The 21,349-nt window shown below is 38.9% G+C and overlaps 1 pseudogene; it reads right to left on the bottom strand.

Annotated features, from left to right (window-relative positions):
- Positions 1–4,100: 4,100 nt before the first annotated feature.
- On the bottom strand, positions 4,101–18,103 carry LOC138305910 (uncharacterized; annotated as a pseudogene).
- Positions 18,104–21,349: the final 3,246 nt, after the last annotated feature.

Here is a 21,349-nt window from a genome sequence, read left to right on the forward strand (position 1 = left end):
CACGGTGACGGCGGCCCTCGTCAGAATTGGTAATTTTGAACTCGCTGAACGCAGCTCTTGTAAGAATTCGTAACTTTTAACTCGCTGACGGCGGCCCTTGTTAAAATTAGTAATGTTTAAACTCGGTGACGGCAGCCCTATTCAGAATTTGACACTTGTAACTCAGCGGTCCTTGTCAGAAATGGAAACTTGAAACTCGTTGTCCGCGGCCCCTACTTTCGACTTTCGGTGACGGCGACCCTCGTCAGAATTGGAAACTTGTAACTCAGTGGCAGCGGCCCTCATCAGAATTAGTAACTTTTAACTCGGTGATGTCAGCCCTTGTCGGAATTGGTAACTTTAACTCAGTGATTGCTGCCCTTGTCAGAATTGGTAATTTAAAACTCGGTGACAGCGGTCCTTGTCAGAATTAGTAACTTTTCACTCGGTGAACGCCGCCCTCGTCAGAATTAGTAACTTTAAACTCGGTGACCGCGGCCCTCGTCAGAATACGTAATTTTTAACTCGGTTACGGAGGTCCTCGTCAGAATTAGTAACTTTTCACTCGGTGAACGCGACCCTCGTTAGAATTAGAACTTTTAACTCGGTTACGGAGGGCCCTCATCCTCGATATTCCAGGTGTTCCGATCACTTACGATCTCTACACCCCTGGACTATCTCATAGTAAAACTGGAGGCAACAGAGTAGAACAGGTAATTTAGTCATTTGATGTACATCAAAGGAGCCGTATAACGATACACTGTGGTTGACTGTGACGCTTTGATGTAAGGCGTCGCTCTCTCTGTAGTCTTAAAAGGAAATCTTTGCTAGCCTGTGATTGATCAAATGTTTTTCCGCTGAGCTGCCTTCAATTTCACTATGAGATAGTCCAGGGGTGTAGAGATCGTAAGTGATCGGAACCCCTGGAATATCGAGGATGGGAGGCCCTCGTCAGAATTGGTAACTTTTAACTCGGTGACGACGACCCTTTTCAGAATTGACACTTTTGAACTCAGTGACCACCCTCGTCAGAATCGGTAAATTTTTAAAACTCGGTGACGTCAGTCCTCGTCACATTTAGTATTTTTAACTCGGTAACAGAGACCCACGGCAGAATAGGTAATTTTTAACTCGGTGACCGCGGCCCTCGTCAGAATTGGTAATTTTGAGCTTTGTTGTGCTCTTTTTGGGGAGATGATTACGTACATGAAAACTAATTCTGACAGCTTTTTCAAACTGTTCGTCCCCAGACAAGATTCTGCAGCAACAATTTGATTGGCCATTTCCAAAGGTCACCCTCGGAACGTAACCCCTAATGGGATGTTGTCAGATCCTGTTATCAAACGTAGTGATAATTAATATCTGTGTTTTAACCAGATGTAGGGAAATATAACCTGGGGCGATAAGATATATGAAATGAAATTTCATTTAAGATCGTACATATCATAAAGGAGAGGTTCAAGGACCTAAACGGTCATCTGAATACCTTTGCAACTGTCATATAGGAAATTCATTAGATATGGTATCTTGGTGACCATCTTGGATTTTCGGATCGACCCAAAAAATAACAATACCTTGCTATGACCATGTCTTAATCATTTTTCCAAATTTTCAGCCAAATCGTACTGGCAGAAATTGAGAAGAAGGTCAAAATATGTTTTTTCAAGATGGCGATTGTGGCGGCCATCTTAGATTTCGGATCGATCCGAAAAATAACAACATATTGTCGGAGTCATGTCAGGATCATTTAAAGCAAGTTTCAGCCATGACGACGAACGTCACAAAGCATGATGACTATTGTTCATCCTTCTGGTCAAATAATCTAAAAAGTCACAACAACAGAAAGATGATATTATGAATGTTTATTTTTATTATATACACGCAATATTAACAACATCGTTAAATACAAAGTACAAAGCACGTGCTAATGACAAGATTGTCATGTTCTTGCTTTAAATATATACTGTTTGTGTACCATTGGCTTAAATAAATACTGAAGACAAATGAAATCGAAATATTTAATGGTAAATTGTCAAAGAATATGACACAACCTAATTTATACTCCCAAAGTCATATTCAGAATACATATATTTTATAGATCAAATCTAACATATACTCTCAGTATCAAAGTTATATAAAGAATACATAAATTTTATAGATCAAATCTAACATATACTCTCAGTACCAAAGTAATATACAGAATACATACATTTATAGGTCAAATCTAACATATGCTCTCAGTATCAAAGTTATATAAAGAATACATACATTTTATAGATCAAATCTAACATATACTTTCAGTATCAAAGTCATATACATACTACATACATTTTATCTTTGGTCCATACGACAAATCCATTGGATAAACCTGTTTACAATGTTAATCGAAATACTAAAATAATATCAATGCACAACTCAGACCCATACCTATTCAAACCTTCTGTCATTTTCGTACGACTTCTCTCGTCATGCAGTGCTGTTAGTACTTATACGAGTTACCTCCCTTGTACCACAAACAAAATCTGATTCTAATTGGTAATGACCAACATCAACAAATTGAAGATAATGTCATGAGAGAGAGATATGGGATTCGAGTTGATTCCGGTAAAGTCAGTAGATAATGCTATGTTTATTTTAATATTGGGTATATACTGACAGGAGAGCAGACTTGAATTGTTCAGGAGTGGAGCAGGACGATATGATATGTGCTGGGATCTTATTCCATTCAGATATTGTCCTAGGGAAGAATGATTGTTTTCTGACCTGGGTTTTACAGTGTGCAAGTTGGAATGATTGTTGGTGATCTTGCCTGGATTGCCTGTTTGCTGGAATGAGTCTATTTTGTTTATAGATGCCGATTTGATTATTAGCTAATTTGTACGTCATGATGAGCGTGGACTCTCTGCGTCTTTCAGCAAGAGGACGCCTTTTAAGATCTTTCAGCATATCAGTTACACTAGATGTTCTATGTGTGCAGATGTCCTTGTTTAATACATAACATGCAGCAGCCTACGTTTGTACTATTTCAATTTTTTTCTGTGTTTTTCCTGGGTGTAAGGGTCCCATACTATACAGGCATATTCTAAGGATGGACGGACTAGTGATTTTTACGACTATCTGTTTAAATGTATGTCTTAAAAAAAGAAGAGAAATTTATGTTCGAGAGCAAAATAAATGATTTTTTAAAGTCTTGATTTTTTTTTACTCTTTTTTTTCATATAACCAAAGCAAAAAAAAAAAAAATAATAATAATAATTATTTCAATCAAACAAAAAATTTTTTTAAAAAGATTCTGAATAGCTTATACATCGTCTTTCATATTGTAGCCGTAATTAAAAAAAGATTTTATTGAACCAAAATGAAATATATGTGTTTACCACTTCAAAAAACGAAAATATAAAAACCTAAAACTGTTGTGTTGTTGTATATATGACGTAAGGCACTGGTAAACTGTATAACTGTATTCAATTGGCATGGTAAAACAAAACACGTTAGTACACAGCAGTCATCTTGGCAGGTAACCCCGAAGCGAGGCTTCGCTATAGTCTGTATCAATAAAGCGCTTATAGTATAACTATAGTCCGTTTCATATAATGTAGCTCTAGTACATATATCTATGTATAACTCTACAAAAACAACTCTGCTGAATTATCAAAACATCGTATTTTATTTTGTTTTAATGACTGGTTCATACGTAAAATACCAAATATTGTACAAACAAAAAAAATATATCATTTGATGTTACTCATTATTTTTAATGAATTTATTTTATGCTCTGCTGCTGTCTATTGATTGATTGATCTGGCTTAACGTCCTAGTTCCTGACCCGTGTACTCGGACGTCGTCGAGGACACCCCTAGAGGCGCAGCTCGAAATCGTTCGGTGAAATCGGGACTATAAACTCGCCACAATGGATCGATTGTCCTCTGGAAAATACTTAATTTTATCGTGGAATGTATACATGATTGTTTAATATGATTTGTGATGATTATTTGTTTGTACTGACAAGTGTAAATGATATCATATTTATTCAGAAAACACTCCCAGAAGATGGTCATACAAAGGGTTGTTTACTGTTCCCCTCCTTTTCGCCCAGTCTAAAACAGATCTCCCCTCCCCGTCCAGTATAGTTTTAATGTTGTATTTCTGTTTTAATGTTTCCATGTGTTTCCTTACACAACTCTCACACTCAATAAACATGTCTACATCTGTTGTATCTCTAGCTATATAATGTAGACAATGACGGCCGTACCTATCCCTACACGCCGTCATGGCGGGGTAAGACCTACAGATATACAAACACAAATCCTTTTGTCCACACACACACAACTCAGACGTAACACAGTCCTCCCCCTATCGTCCACTAACTGGCACATGTACTGACTACACGCACAATCTATATGTGTCAAACAATCGCCTACTCTAAGACATCGGTGTTTTTCATCCTCAGCTCTACACAAACATTTAAGTACAGTTTTTTCTACTGTCTGGAACATAGAACAGTTTCCTGTCCACGCCGCGCACACATGGAGCGGTGTTAGTCCCAACCAACCAGTACCATGTACGAGGTGAGGGTAATCTTTACACAATTCTGCTACTATAGATTCTCTCTGTGACTCACACGCAAAATGTAAGGCATTCCTACTAAACCTCTCCCTCCCTGTAGGAGTGACATAATACTGTGGTAGTTTATTGTACGGTTCCACACTCCCTCCCATCAGCGCATGTAACACTGTGTCATTGTCAGGTTTGACCCCGACACTGAGCAGATACATACCACACTCTAATGATTCATGTAAACATAGTCTATATAACAATTTCTGTTTCATCTCATCATTCAAGTAAACAATAATTTCCTTGAGTATACCTAGATCTCCCTTACCAGACCCTCGACCTCTTGTAATCAATCCCAACCAATCTGTGTGTTTGTCAGGTTTGGCCCCGACACTGAGCAGATACATAACACACTCTGATGATCCATACCTACATGCTTCATTTAACAATTCCTGTTTCATCTTATCATTCAAGTAAACAACAATTCCCTTGAGTATATCTAGATCTCCCTTACCAAACCCTCCACCTCTTGTAATCAATCTCCACCAATATGTGTGTCTGTCAGGTTTCACACCATTTTTCAATTGATACAAAGCTAATTCAGCTGATCCAGACGAACATGCTTTATTCAATATGTTAACTTTATTAGCCTTTCTCTCATTCAAATACTTGTCAAACATCTCAACAAATACAGGATCTTTCCACACATCTAGAGAACTAATCACAGTATCAGACCACAATACACTCTCAAACTCTCGGAGCAAACGTTCAAACAAATCATTGTAATGACCAGGTGATATGACAACCATGTCTGTAGATGTATTTACAGTTGTTAGATAACTGAGAGCTTTTCTTCGACAATATTTTATGTAGCCAACAGGTGTTTTCTTTCCATACAACAGAGCTACTGTGACATATATAGAATCATGATGAAATCTGTACACTTCCTCTCTAGACCCATATTTCTCTTTCTTTACCAAAAATCCTAATAGCTTATCTAAACTCTCTCTTACAAAATCTACTTTCTCCTCATACTCCCTTTTTGTCCTTTCTTCACTATTAATCAGTTTAATCCTAAATGCTTGTTCTAACAATGTTTTGTCTACTTTGTCCCCATTTGGTTCTAAATCATTTACTTTTATTTCCCCATCATTGAGGAAGAGAAACAGAATGGCAGAACATTCTGGTAATTTTGACAGGGCATCTATGAAAAATTTAATTGGGTTTTCAAAAAAGTCAGTCCTCCTTTTTCTGCAGTTCAACAGACTTGCAGAAAAGGTGGCAACATTGTGGGAATCCAATATGCAATTTACAGCCAAGAATTTTTGTTATCTCTTCCTCATCCCATGAAAAGATTTTTGGTGTGTAAATATCTAATAGTTTTTGTTTTTCTTCTTTTATCTGGTACTTATCTGAGCTCAGATCTACAATATTTTCTTCTGTAAAAACTGTCTCTAGAGACTGTTCTGTCAAAGCATTAAATATTTCATTTCGAATAGTAATAAGTAAGATATTTGTGTGGTTTTGTTTATCAACAAAAAGTGTTTCTACATGCTTCAGCCTTTTGTTCCACTCTCCCTCATCTGATTTACTAATATCTTTCTGTCCGAATATGTCATCAATAATACAAACAAGATTAGAATTTGGAGCCAGTAAATCCAATTTCTTAATTTTATGAAGCTGAAGTGGTTTTCTGCTCTGCTGCTCCTCTGTTAACCAGCGTAGCAGTTGGAATGCGGCAGATGTTTTCCCGTCCCCTGTGTTCCCCTTGATCACTAAAACTCTGTTCTTTCGGAGCTTGGCTTGAGCATCATGGAAGGCTGTGGTTTCTAAAAATGGCTTTTCTTTTTCCGTTCTGATCCTGTTAATAGTTGTTTCTGTATAAAATAGAAAACAGTTGCTTTTGTGTATTATATGTGTATTTTCAATATTCCATTATATATAATATTATTACTACCACTGTCGTAATGACCTCCACTGGACTATGTCAAGAACTGAAGACGGTCTAGGAAAAAAACCTGACCAATCACATGTATGCATATATTTCCTTGGCAGAATTTGCAGAGAGCAATGCCTAACCTCACAGTGTACCGTTATTCGATTCTTTTGACGTACATTTTGTACATTAAAGGACCAAACTACCAGCGCATCTGTTGTAACACACAGAGTCTTTAGTTTTTCTTTGACAAAGTCCAGGGGTGGATATACCGATACTGATAGCAACCCCTGGAATATCGAGCATGGTTTTAGTTTTGATTATATTAACTATGAATTTTGCTTATTTACATAGATGCTTATTTACATAGATTGATAATGAAAACCTAGGACCAAGTATGAAAGAGTGAGAGGATTGAGGGACAGAATGACCACCCGATCAGACATATTTACATGCATGTAGGGGATAGACCCCGCCGGCTAGGTGAAATTCGAATGACCACTACACCACCCAATCACTGTTGATCAGATTGACATACATTATACAGAACTTATTGTTGAGTCAAGGACCTGTTTATTACTATAAAAGTCTGGGTAGTGGATATAATTATGTTGTTAACAGTGTATATCACATCCTACAACGATACACTGCCTAGTTGAGATGACTCACCTATCATTGGTTTAAGGTCGGGATGGATTTCTGTAAAATAAAAAAAGATATATTTTAATATATAATAGTTGCACAACATTTTATGTCATTCAATGTAAAGAAGGATCTATGATTATGATTTTCCCTTCTAGCCCCTTCATTAAGAAAATAATGGATACATGTAGATATAAAGTGAAACTCCACATCAATTCTGCATAGCAACAAAACACTTCCATTGTTACCGTCAGCCATATTGTGGTTGGGTTTGCTCTGAAATGAAGGACCAAGAAGGCCCTGCAAAGTTGTATTGGAGGAATATCGCTTCAGTACATGATGATTCAGAACAAACAATTACAAACCTCAAATGTCAAATTTCAAAATGGTTGACTATCAACCATGTTGGTATATTATTAATCCTACAATGAATCCAAAGAAAGACTACATATGAAATTTTAGACAAATCCTTTCTGTATGTAATGAGTAAAAGCCGTAAAAACTTCAACTACATTTATTACAATATCCATGTTGGCTGCCTGTCGGTAGTATTATTGCCTAGCCGGTCCCTAAATGTAATATCTGAGGCCTAAAGGGAATGAAAGAGACAGCTGCCTTTCTATTTTTGTACTATCTTTGAAAATGTTGTAACACTTTATCTATCCAAATCCAAGACGACTGCCTGTCAGCCACGCTGTTAACTAATCATTCTTTAAATGCAAAATGCACAATAATAGTTCAAGGGACCTTACAGTGTATGTTTGATAGTTGCACAATAATGGTTCTAGGGACCTTACAGTGTATGTTTGATAGTAGCACAATAATGGTTCTAGGGACCTTACAGTGTATGTTTGATAGTTGCACAATAATGGTTCTAGGAAACCTACAGTGTATGCTTGATAGTTACACAATAATGGTTCCAGGGACCTTACAGTGTATGCTTGATAGTTACAGAATAATTGTTCAAGGGACCTTACAGTGTATGCTTGATAGTTGCACAATAATGGTTCAAGTGACCTTGCAGTGTATGTTTGATAGTTGCACAATAATGGTTCAAAGGACCTTACAGTGTATGCTTGATAGTTACAGAATAATGGTTCTAGGGACCATACAGTGTATGTTTGATAGTAGCACAATAATGGTTCAAGGGACCTTACAGTGTACGTTTGATAGTTACACAATAACGGTTCAAGGGACCTTACAGTGTATGCTTGATAGTTGCATAATAATAGTACTAGGGAACCTACAGTGTATGCTTGATAGTTGCATAATAATGGTTCTAGGGACCTGACAGTGTATGCTTGATAGTCGAGAAATATTTACTACTTGACATTGACTACTTTCTGAGAGAAAAACAAAATTCAACTTTAAATCTAATATGGCTGCCTGTTGGCCACCTTGACGTCCAACTGATTCAAAATCATACCATCCAAATAGCCACATCGACCCCCTTGGCCACCCGATTTTGTAAAAATTGTTGATGGATGGAGGTGGCCGGACAGAAGGCAGCCGGCAGAGGCCATGCACCATTTTATGTATATTGAATAAACCTTTGCCCTTCTAACAAAAATTCTTATTTGTCTTAATAAATTCCTTCGGCAGCCATGTTGTTTTCGGAAGCCGGATTCATCTTAAGTGATAAAATAGTATTTTTAAGATAAAGTATATTTGTCATCGGGCCTCAGTAGTTTAAGCTTTACTTGAAACCAATGTCTTAAAGTTATATTAATGTACAGTCTTAATACTCAGCAGACAGCAGTTTAATAACTGTATATATTGACTTTTATCAAACTTTTATCGTTCAATTTTACACTTATGTAATTTGAGTTCTGGCTTTTTACCTATTGTCTTTGACTCTTGGTTTGCTGTCATTGTTTTCTGCTGAGTTTCCACAGTATCCAGTCTGGCTTTCACAGATTCCTGTTCGGTTTCCATGGTATCCTGCCTGGCTGACATAGTTTTCTGTTCGGTTTCCATGGTATCCTGCCTGGCTGACATTGATTTCTCTTTGGTTTCCATGGTATTCTGCCTGGCTTTCATAGATCTCTGCTCAGTTTCCATGGTATTCTGCCTAGCTGACATAGAATTCTGTTCAGCTATATGGACCAAATTAAAAAAAAAAAAGATATCTATAATTTTTATGTTGTTTTAAATGATGCAATTCACTGTCTGTGTCTGAATTCTTACAATTGTAAAATTAATGTATAAAAGTCACTTTGTATAACTATAGCCATACTGACCACCTTTGGTGTCCTCAGGTGTCCGGGGGTCAGCACAATGATGAACCCTAACCTAATAAGGATGCTACTAATGCAATATTATTGTTTAGTATAGGGCATGAAGCTGTTTATATGAAATTATCAAAATTGACCCTTTTTAGTTCTACACATAAGACCCCCAGGCGGTCAGTTCAGAAATTTGTATCCCCATATATTAAGGACACTACCAGTATCTAATGCAATGTGAGTGCTATCCAATCTTTAGTCTAACAGAATAATTAGAAATAACCAAATTAACTCCTTTTGGCCTCACCCTTCAGGCTCCCGACGGTCACTCCAACCATTTGAACAATTTTGAGTCACCAGCCCATAAGGATGCTACTGCTGTCAAATATGTTAAATTCCGACCAGCGGATATAAAGAAGTTGTTGATGAACGGATGGACAAGGTGAGCTAACAAGAGGCCCAATGGGCCTTAAAGGTCAATAGTTGTTAGTAAATTATACACAGTAAGTTGTACGTTTAAAGGTGAAGCAAATTTGACCCATGTGACCTTGAATGAAGGTCAAAGTCATTCATATGAGCAGACTAATAGCAGCCCTTCATCCCAGCATGTTCTTGGCCCTATAACAGTACTCTGAGCCTCTTAGTTATTCACAAGAATCCGTTTAAAGATTTTAGATTTGAAATAGATCAACTTAGTGGTGCCAAGTTTCATTTATATCTATTCATTACATTATAAATAAGTGCTGGTCACCTTGGAGTTTAATCATAGGGTTGATCGTTACCTTCTTTCATGCTTTTCTACTACATGTTATCTTACTGTACAAACTCACCTTTCAGTTCCTCAACAGCAGCCTCAAATTCATCCCGCTGTTTTTTCAGTCTCTCTATTAACTCCTTCTCTGTGTCTGGGTCCATAGTCAGAGTCAGCAGGTTGTCTACTTCTCTGACATATGTATCTCCCTTCAGCGTGCCCTGTTCTATTTCAGAGACACACTGACGAATGATGCCCCAAATACGACGGAAGTATGTATCTGACAGAGATGCTTTTGGTAGGTGTCCATAAGCGTCATTCCTTAGGACCCTCAGCCTGTCAATATTGGCCGAATAATGACCGGTCTGTAGGGTCTGGTTCCTTACCCCACCCCTTTGTATGAGGTGAAATGTTGATACCCTGTATGTTACGGACAAGGCTATAAAGGATGCTTAAGTCCAGGTCCTTAAGGGTACCAGAAAACACATTACCAGGTGGGTACAGAAACGACAACTGGCTGCTTACAAGCTTCTGTTTAAGATGGTGTTTTTGGCTTTTTGAGAATAGCATGGAGTCCGGGCGGAGGAATGTGGGTGTCCAGAACATCTCGCAAGACATCGCTACAGACATCCAGCAAAAGGCGAGACAGACGAGCAAAATTAGTGGTCTCGGTTTGAGATGGGTATCTGCTCGCCATTTTCAGTATCACAAAGCTGAAAAAATAAGAACATGTTATATTAGAGATTGTTATGAGACATGGCTTTTCATTTATTATCCAATAGATTTTAAACAGTCACCTGAGTTGTAGAATATTGCCCTTTTTGTTTGTCAATATTTACATTAAGCAAAATTAAACCAAGTACACCGATATGTTTTGTTATATATATATTGTTTTACATGCTAATATATATTGGTCTCAGTTTCATTTTTGTTTAAGGCCAGCTGGACATTTTGCCATATTTGATAACCTAGCATACAAAATAGCCTATCATCAAAACAAAACAAAACAAAAAAATCAATTGCCAGAATGTCAGTCAAAGTATCATGTCTGTAGGTCTTTTAAATGCCGGATAAATATTTGTAATTTCATTAGTAGGTTTGGACAATAGAGTTATCGTTCTTTGCCCCTAACGTCATTAGCAACGGGAGATGGAGGTCAACGCTTCGTGACGTCGGCACTCAGAGAGATTGAAACAAAACATGTGAATGATCTAACCGCTGATGACCACTTTCAAAAGCAAAACGAAATCAACAAGACTGATTTAGGATCATTTATAACAGAATTGGACCATGACAACGTAATCAATATTAATGTAGTCATTGAAAAAGGTGAAAATTGCTGAAGTTCCGAATCATTTGGTTTCCTCGCCTGATAAATGTTTATTTTAGACCCCATATCTTTCCGTATGAGCATTTGTAGTGATCGAGCATTGATTATGATCGAGGGTTGGTAGTGACCAAGCATTTCTAGTGACCTTACATTGATATTGATTGAGCATTGATAGTGACTGAGCATTGGTAGCGACTGAATAATGATAGTGATTGACCATTGGTAGTTACCAAGTATTGGTAGTGACCAAGCATTTGTAGTGAATGAACATTTGTAGTGACTGAGCATTGGTAGCAAATGAACATTGATAGTGATTGAGCATTGGTAGTGATTGAGCATTGGTAGTGACCAAGCATTGGTAGTGACCAAGCATTGTTAGCGACAGAGCATTCGTAGAGACCAAGCTTCGGTATTGACCAAGCTTTGGTAGTGCCCAAGCTTCGGTAGTGACCAGGCTTCAGTAGTTACCGAATATCGGTAGTGACTGAGCATTGGTAGGGATCAAGCTTCTGTAGTTACTGAGCATTGGTGGTAATTGAGTATTTGCAGTGATTCAGCATTGGTAGTGATCGAGTATTGGAAGTGACCAAGCGTGGATTATGACCGATGATTTATAGTGACAGAGTATATATTGATAGTGACAAAATATTGGTAGCGATCGATCATTGATAGACACTGTGTATTGGTTCTGACTGAGCATTGATAGTTTCCGAGCATTGATTGTGACTGATCATTGGTAGCGAACAAGCTTCGGTAGTGATTGAGCATTTGTAGTGACGAGCATTGATAATGTCCGAGTGTTGGTTGTAACCAAGCATTTCAAGTGACCTTACATTGGTAATGATTGGGCATTGATAGTAATTGAGCATTGGTTGTGATTTAGCATTGGTAGTGACCGAGGATTGATAGAGACCAACCATTTGTAATGAGTGAGCATTGGTTGCGACTGAACATGGATAGTGATTGAGCATTATTAGTGACTGAAGATTGCTAGTTATTGTAGTGACCGAGGATAAGTAGTAGTATTGGCCGAGCATTGGTAGTGACCAAGCATTGATGGTTACCAAGTATTGGTAGTGACTGAGCATTGGTAGTGACCAAGCATTTGTAGTGAATAAACATTTGTATTGAATGAACATTTGTAGTGACTGAGCATTGGTAGTGACCAAGCATTGGCAGTGACCAGGCATTGGTAGCGACCAAGCATTCGCAGTGACTAAGCATTGGTTTTGACCTGCCATTGGTAGAGACCAAGTTTTGGTATTGACCGAGCTTTGGTAGTGACCAAATTGGTAATGATCAAACATTGTTAGTGACCAAGCATTGTTATTGACTGAGCATTGGTAGCGATCAAGCATTTATGGTTACCAAGTATTGGTAGTGACCAAGTATTGGTAGTGACCAAGCATTGGCAGTGACTTAGCATTGGTTTTGACTTACCATTGGTAAGGACCAAGCTTTGGTTTTGACCGAGCATTGCTAGTGACCAAGAACCAAACATTGTTAGTGACCGAGCATAAGTAGTGAACGAGCATTGGTAGTGACCAAGCATTTATGGTTACCAAGTGTTGGTAGTGACCGAGCAGTGGTAGTGACCAAGCATTAGCAGTGACTAAACATTGGTTTTGACCTACCATTGGTAAGAACCAAGCATTGGTTTTGTCCAAGCATTGGTAGTGACCAAGCAATGGCAGTGACTAAGCATTGTTAGTGACAGAATATTGGTAGTGACCAAGCATTGGTATTGACCGAGCATTAGTAATGACTGAGCATTGGTAATGACTGAGCATTGGTAATGACCGAGCATTGGAATTCACCAAGCATTGATAACGGCCTTACATTGGTAGTGACCAAGCCTTGGTAGTAACCAAGTATTGGTATTGACGGAGCGTTTTTAGTGACCAAGCATTGTTATTGTTCAATCATTGTTAGGAGCGAAGCTTCACAAGTTAAACCAAGCATTGGTTGTGACGAATGTTGGTAGTGACCAAGCAATGGAAGTGACCAAGCACTGAAAGTCACCAAGCATTGGTAATGATCAAGCATTGTTACTAACCAAGCATTGGTAATCACCAAGCATTGGATGTGACCGAATGTTGGTAGTGACCAGGCATTGTTAGTGACCAAGCAATGGTAGTGACCAACCATTGGTAGTGACCGAGCATTGGTATTGACCGAGCATTTGTAGTGACCGAGCATTGGTATTGACCGAGCATTGGTAGTGACCGAGCATTGGTAGTATCCAAACATTGGTATTGACCGAGCATTGGTACTGACCAAGCATAGGTAGTGATCGGGCATTAGTAGTGACCGAGCGTTGGTGGTGACCAAACATTGGTAGTGACAGAACGTTGGTAATGACCAAGCAATGGAAGTGACCAAGCATTGAAAGTCACCAAGTATTGGTAGTGACCAAGCATTGGCAGTGACTTAGCATTGGTTTTGACTTACCATTGGTAAGGACCAAGCTTTGGTTTTGACCGAGCATTGCTAGTGACCAAGCACCAAACATTGTTAGTGACCGAGCATAAGTAGTGAACGAGCATTGGTAGTGACCAAGCATTTATGGTTACCAAGTGTTGGTAGTGACCGAGCAGTGGTAGTGACCAAGCATTAGCAGTGACTAAACATTGGTTTTGACCTACCATTGGTAAGGACCAAGCATTGGTAGTGACCAAGCAATGGCAGTGACTAAGCATTGTTAGTGACAGAATATTGGTAGTGACCAAGCATTGGTATTGATCGAGCATTAGTAATGACTGGGCATTGGTAATGACTGAGCATTGGTAATGACCGAGCATTGGAATTCACCAAGCATTGATAATGGCCTTACATTGGTAGTGACCAAGCCTTGGTAGTAACCAAGTATTGGTATTGACGGAGCGTTTTTAGTGACCAAGCATTGTTATTGTTCAATCATTGTTAGGAGCGAAGCTTCACAAGTTAAACCAAGCATTGGTTGTGACCGAATGTTGGTAGTGACCAAGCAATGGAAGTGACCAAGCATTGAAAGTCACCAAGCATTGGTAATGATCAAGCATTGTTACTAACCAAGCATTGGTAATCACCAAGCATTGGATGTGACCAAATGTTGGTAGTGACCAGGCATTGTTAGTGACCAAGCAATGGTAGTGACCAACCATTGGTAGTGACCGAGCATTGGTATTGACCGAGCATTTGTAGTGACCGAGCATTGGTATTGACCGAGCATTGGTAGTGACCGAGCATTGGTAGTATCCAAACATTGGTATTGACCGAGCATTGGTACTGACCAAGCATAGGTAGTGATCGGGTATTAGTAGTGACCGAGCGTTGGTGGTGACCAAACATTGGTAGTGACAGAACGTTGGTAATGACCAAGCAATGGAAGTGACCAAGCATTGAAAGTCACCAAGCATTGGTAATGATCAAGCATTGTTACTGACCACGCATTGATAATGACCAAGTATTGGTAGTGACCAAGCATTGGTAGGGACCGAGCATTGGTAGTGACCAAACATTGGTAGTGAGCAAGTATTGGTAGTGACAAAGCATTGGTAGGGACCGAGCATTGGTAGTGACCAAGCATTGGTAGTGACCGAGCATTGGTAGTGACCGAGCATTGGTAGTGACCTAGCATTGGTAGGGACCGAGCAATGGTAGTGGCCAAGTATTGGTAGTGACCAAGCACTGGTAGTGACTGAGCATTGGTAGTGGCCAAGATTTGGTATTGACCGAGCACTGGTATTGACCAAGCATAGGTAGTGATCGGGCATTGGTAGTGACCGAGCGTTGTTAGTGATCAAACATTGGTAGTGACAAAGCATAGGTAGTGACTGAGCATTGGTAGTGACCGAGCATTGGGTGGTGACCAACCATTGGTAGGGACCGAGCTTTGGTAATGACCAAGCATCGGAAGTGACCAAGTATTGGTAGTGACCGAGCATTGGTGGTGACCAAGCATTGGTAGGGACCGAGTAATGGTAGTGGCCAAGTATTGGTAGTGACCAAGCACTGGTAGTGACCGAGCATTGGTAGTGGCCAAGATTTGGTATTGACCGAGCATTGGTATTGACCAAGCATAGGTAGTGGTCGGGCATTGGTAGTGACCGAGCGTTGTTAGTGATCAAACATTGGTAGTGACAAAGCATAGGTAGTGACTGAGCATTGGTAGTGACCGAGTGTTGCTAGTGACCAATCACAATCCAAGCATTAGTAATTACAGAGCATTGGTAGGGACCGAGCATTAGTAGTGACAAAGCATTGGTAGGGACCGAGCATTGGTAGTGACCGAGCATTGGTAGTGACGAAGCATTGGTAGGGACCGAGTATTGGTAGTGACCAAGCATTGGAAGTGACCAAGTATTGATAGTGACCGAGTATTGATAATGACAGAGCATTGGTAGAGACCAAGCAATGGTAGTGACCGAGCATTGCAAGTGACGGAGCATTGGTAGTGACCAAACATTGGTAGTGACCAAACATTGGTAGTGACAAAGCATAGGTAGTGAACGAGCATTGGTAGTGATCGTGCATTGGTAGTGACCGAGCGTTGGTAGTGACCAAGCATAGGTAATGACCAAGCATTAGAAATTACAGAGCATTGGTAGGGACTGAGCATTAGTAGTGACCGATCACTGACATAACAATGGTAGTGACCGATTAGTAGTGATTGATCATTGGTAGTGACCGAACAATAGTAGTGACCTATCATTGGTAGTGACTTATCATTGGTAGTGACCTAGCATTTGTAGTGACCGATCATTGGTAGTGACCGAGCATTAGTAGTTACCGATCACTGGTAGTGACATAACAATGTTAGTGACCGATCATTGGTAGTGAGTGATTATTGGTATGACAGAGCATTGGAAATGACCGAGCATTGGTAGTGACCAAGCATTGTTAGTGACTGGACATTGGTAGTGACAGATCATTAGTAGTGGCCAAGCTTTGGTAGTGATCGAGCATTGGTAGTGACCGAGCATTGGTAGTGACCGATCATAAGTAATGACCGATCATTGGTAGTGACCAAGCATTGGTAGTGACCCAGCATTGATAGTGACCCAGCATTGGTAGTGACCGATCATTGGTAGTGACCCAGCATTGGTAGTAACCCAGCATTGGTAGTGACCCAGCATTGGTAGTGACCCAGCATTGGTAGTGATCAAGCATTGGTAGTGACCGAGCATTGGTATTGATCGATCATTGGTAGTGACCAATCATTGGTAGTGACTAAGCATTGTTAGTTACCAAACAATGGTAGTGACCGAGCATTAGTAGTGACTGAGCATTGGTTGTGACCGATCATTGGTAGTGACTGAGTATTAGTAGTGTCCAAGCATTAGTAGTGTCCAAGCACTGGTATTGACATGCATTGGTTGTGACCACGCATTGGTAGTGACCATGCATTGGTAGTGACCATGCATTGGTAGTGACCATGCATTGGTAGTGACCATGCATTGGTAAATTAAATGAGAATCGGCTGTGATTAAACAGTTATAGTTTACGATTTTTCAGTCAGTTAGTACATAATTTGTGTTGCTTCATTAGCTATCGCCATAGACGCAACTAAATATGTATTATTGATGCTATCAGTGGTTTTACATACCTGTTATTTTATAAACTCAGTAGGACAGGAGATCACGTAGGAGGATCTCTAAATCAACAAACACAACAGAGGAGGAAAACAGTCGAATGAGAAAAATAGTCCTCTAACAGATGATCCACCAGATATGGTCCGTCTTCTCCATGATAATGCACTTCATACATGTAGTATTTACACCATCAACATCTGAAACGATTAAAGTAAATTACATTAGATATTTAATAGACAATAAAATATAACTATCATTGGTACTCAGCATTATGTAATCAACTATGACTAAGATGCCTAGATACCTGATAATGTGACTGCAGTATGTTATGACAATGGGCCTTAACGGTCATCTGACTGTTAATCCAATATACACATGCAGGGGTGTAGCTAGAGGCTTTTTCACGTGCAAGTCCAGGCCATGGGGACCTAGGCCTCCAGAGGATCCAAGGCAGCGCCCTGTTTGGGTGTTCAGGGGGATGAAGCTCCCCGACAAAAATTAGTTTTAAGGCATTGTTTAGATTGAAAAATGATTTTTGGTAATGCTTGATATTGCTATAAACTTATCTTAAATCTATGTGAACTTGATAATTAAGCATTATTGTTTTACTCGCTTCTATTCCATTTATTTCCAAGTATCAAAATCTCATGCTAATGCCTAGTGATTCTTAGAGGATTTCAAGATGTTGATAGGACGGAAATTCCTTTCGTTACGTTTTTTTTTACATAAGTGAAAATGCATTGATGCATATGTAACAAGAGGCCCATGGGCCTTAACGGTCATCTGACAAAATACAACGTAGTCGTTTAAAGATTTTAGCCTATTTGAACCCTGTGACCTTGAATGAAGGTCTAGGTCATTCATTTGAACAAACTTGGTAGCCATTCATTCCAGCATGCTACAGGCCCAATATCAGTACCCTGGGCCTTCTGGGTCTTGAAAAGAAGTAGTTTAAAGATTTTAGCCTTTTTGACCCCTGTGACCTTGAATGAAGATCAAGGTCATTCATGTGAAAAACTTGGTAGCCCTTCATCCCAGCATGCCACAGGCCCAATATCAGGTCTCTAGGCCTCTTAGTTATTCACAAGAAGTCATTTAAAATATTTTAGCCTATTTGACCCCTGTGACCTTGAATGAAGGTCAAGGTAATTTATTTGAACAAACTTGGTAGCCCTTTATCCCAGCATGTTGCAGGTCGAATATGGGGTCCCTGGGCCTTTTGGTTTTTGAGAAGAAGTCGTTTAAAAACTTTAGCCGTTTTGACACCTGTGACCTTGAATGAAGGTCAAGGTCATTCACTTGAACAAACTTGGTAGCACTTCATCCTAGCATGCCACAGGCTAAATATCAGGTCTCTAGGATTCTTAGTTATCCACAAGAAGCTGTTGAAGCATTTTAGCCTATTTGACCTCCGTGACCTTAAATGAAGGTCAAGGTCATTTATTTGAACAAACTTGGTAGCCCTTCATCCAAGCATGCTGCATGCCCAATATGAGAATCCTGGGTCTTTTTGTTCTTGAGAAGAAGTCGTTTAAATAATTTAGCCTATTTGACCCCTGTGACCTTGAATGATGGACAAGGTCATTCGTTTGAACAAACTTGGTTGCCCTTCATCCCAGCATGCCACAGGCCCAATATCAGTACCCTGGGCCTTCTGGTTCTTGAGAAGAAGTCGTTTAAAGATTTTACCCTATTTTACCCCCGTGACCTTGAATGAAGATCAAGGTCATTCATTTGAACAAACTTGATAGCCCTTCATCAAAGCATGTCACAGGCCCAATATCAGGTCTCTAGGCCTCTTAGTTATTGACAAGAAGTTGTTTAAAGGATTTTTGCTTATTTGACCCCAGTGACCTTGAATGAAGGTCAAGGTCATTCATTTGAACAGACTTGGTAGCCCATCATCCAGCATGCTACAGGCATATATCAGTACCCTGGGCATTTGGTTATTAAGAAGAAGTCGTTTGAATGAAAAGTTTACACACGGTATACAGCGCACGGCGCACGGCGACGGACGGTGCATGATGACAATAGGTCATCCTGACCCTTCATCCTGACTCTTCGGGTAAGATGACCTAAAAATCGAATTATGCATACCGGAATGTGAAAAAAGTGAATCAATATAAAAATACGGCGTCTCATATACATGTAAAAGGGCATAAAAATCGCACTGATAGAAAAATGCGAATTTTTTGTCTTGATAAATCCTACCTTGACAGTTAATAAGTGTATGTTAGTAGATTGTACATTTTGTCTGGGTTGGGATTTTCACTACACAAGCGCTTAACACTTGAAACCCTTAGATTGATAGTAATAAATGGATAGGACTTCAGGTTTCCAAAATCTTTAGCAATTGTAACATATTTTAACCCCTGTGACCTTGAATGAAGATCAAGGTCATTAATTTGAACAAACTTGATAGCCCTTTATCAAAGCATGCTACAGGTCAACTATTACTACCCAGGGTCTTAGTTATCCTACAGAGGTTGTTAAATGATTTTAGCCTATTCCACCCATGTGATCTTGAATCAAGGTCAAGGTCATTCATTTGAACAAACTTGATAGGACTAACCCTTCATCCCAGTATGTCAAAGACCCAATATTAGGTCTCTAAGCCTCTCAGTTATTCACAAGAAGTTGTTCAAAGATTTTAGCAGTTTTGATCCCTGTGACCTTGAATGAAGGTCAAGGTCATTCATTTGAAACTTGGTATCCCTTCATCCAAGCATGCTTCATGCCCAATATATGTACCCTGGACCTTTTGGTTAATGAGAAGAAGTCATTTAAAGATTTCAGCCTTTTTTACCCCTGTGATCTTGAATGAAGGCCAAGGTCATTCATTAGAACAAACTTGGTAGCCCTTCATCCCAGCATGCTACATGCCCAATATCAGTACCCTTGGCCATTTGGTAATTTAGAATAAGTCGTTTGAATAATAAGTTTACGGACGGTGCACGGCGCACGGCAGACGACGACGGACGAATCATGATGACTATAGGTCATATTGACCCTTCCAGTCAGATGACTAATGAACAGCATTGACTTTCTTTCAAAGTCACGGGTTATAAAAGGTTAAAATCCTTTTGTCAATAATTTAAAGGAGAGATTTTTAAATTGCATCATACAGAGATGAATGGCTACCAAATATGTTGAAATAAATTACCTTGACCGTTATTCAAGATCACAGAGGTCAAAAAGGTTAAAGAATTTAAACAACTTCTTGCCAATAAGTCAAAGTACTAGAGATCTGTTACTGTGTCTGTATTATGTTGGGATGAAGGGCTACCAAATTGGTCATATAAATGATAAACAAAAACCTTCAAACAAATTCCTTGATAAGTCATAAAAGCCTAAATTACCGGTATTCAGATATCACCTGGCCTAAAACATATTTGATGAAGCGCTCTATCAAGGCCATATTGGTGAAATATCTTACAATTTCTAGTAAATATTTCATTTTCTTTGGTAACTTAATAGTTATTAATTAAAATAAATAAAGTATTTCATCTTCTCCGATCTGGTCAACAACTTACTAGTTATCTCCCTTTGCATATAAATATACTATGACATCCTGCTTTAGATATCAGCAATAATAGACATAATGTCACTAGATACAATGACTTTAGTTATTGTCGAATGTGTTAACAATGGATATAAGCTCCGTAGATTTTGTATCACACACGATTAGCACTGCGGTATCTGTAAATCATATAAATATCAATCATAGGCCTCTATGTCTACGCCCTCATTTTAAATTTTAAATTCTACTAGGACGATCTTACACCATATTAACCGAAACAAAGTTTCTTAATTTTTATATAAGATATGACGTTTCTTTATCAAATGTCAAAAGTAAGTTCTAATGCTAATATTAATTGCGATAAAAGCATTGGTCAAAGAACGCTACACTGCAGAATGCAGCATTTGGGCAATGATGTTTGCAAAGGAATATTGACTTGTTTCTAAAAATGGAAACACTGAGTCAAAATGCTATATATTGATTGCCATGTGACCATTATTAGCCAATGAATATCGTGGAATTTAGAGCATGTCTGATATGTGGTAATTATTTTACATTACAAACAGATAACAGATTGTGTATATAAATCAAGATTAAATTTATGATTTTTAGAAGAAATATTCATTTACATAGGTACATTGTAAACATCTTATGGTTATTAAAACTACACTGTAATATCACGTCACTGGGACATTTTGATTATACCAAAAATTCAGAATTCGCTAGTTTGAGACTTTGAGGTGGAGGAAGGTAAATATTACTTAAATTTGTGCGGATAAAAATTACTGTCTTACACTTCATCCGTCATTATAGCACAATCGAAAGGGGAGATAAGTGTG

This window comes from Argopecten irradians, chromosome 13, assembly GCF_041381155.1.
Source record: "Argopecten irradians isolate NY chromosome 13, Ai_NY, whole genome shotgun sequence".
Lineage (NCBI taxonomy): Eukaryota > Metazoa > Mollusca > Bivalvia > Pectinida > Pectinidae > Argopecten > Argopecten irradians.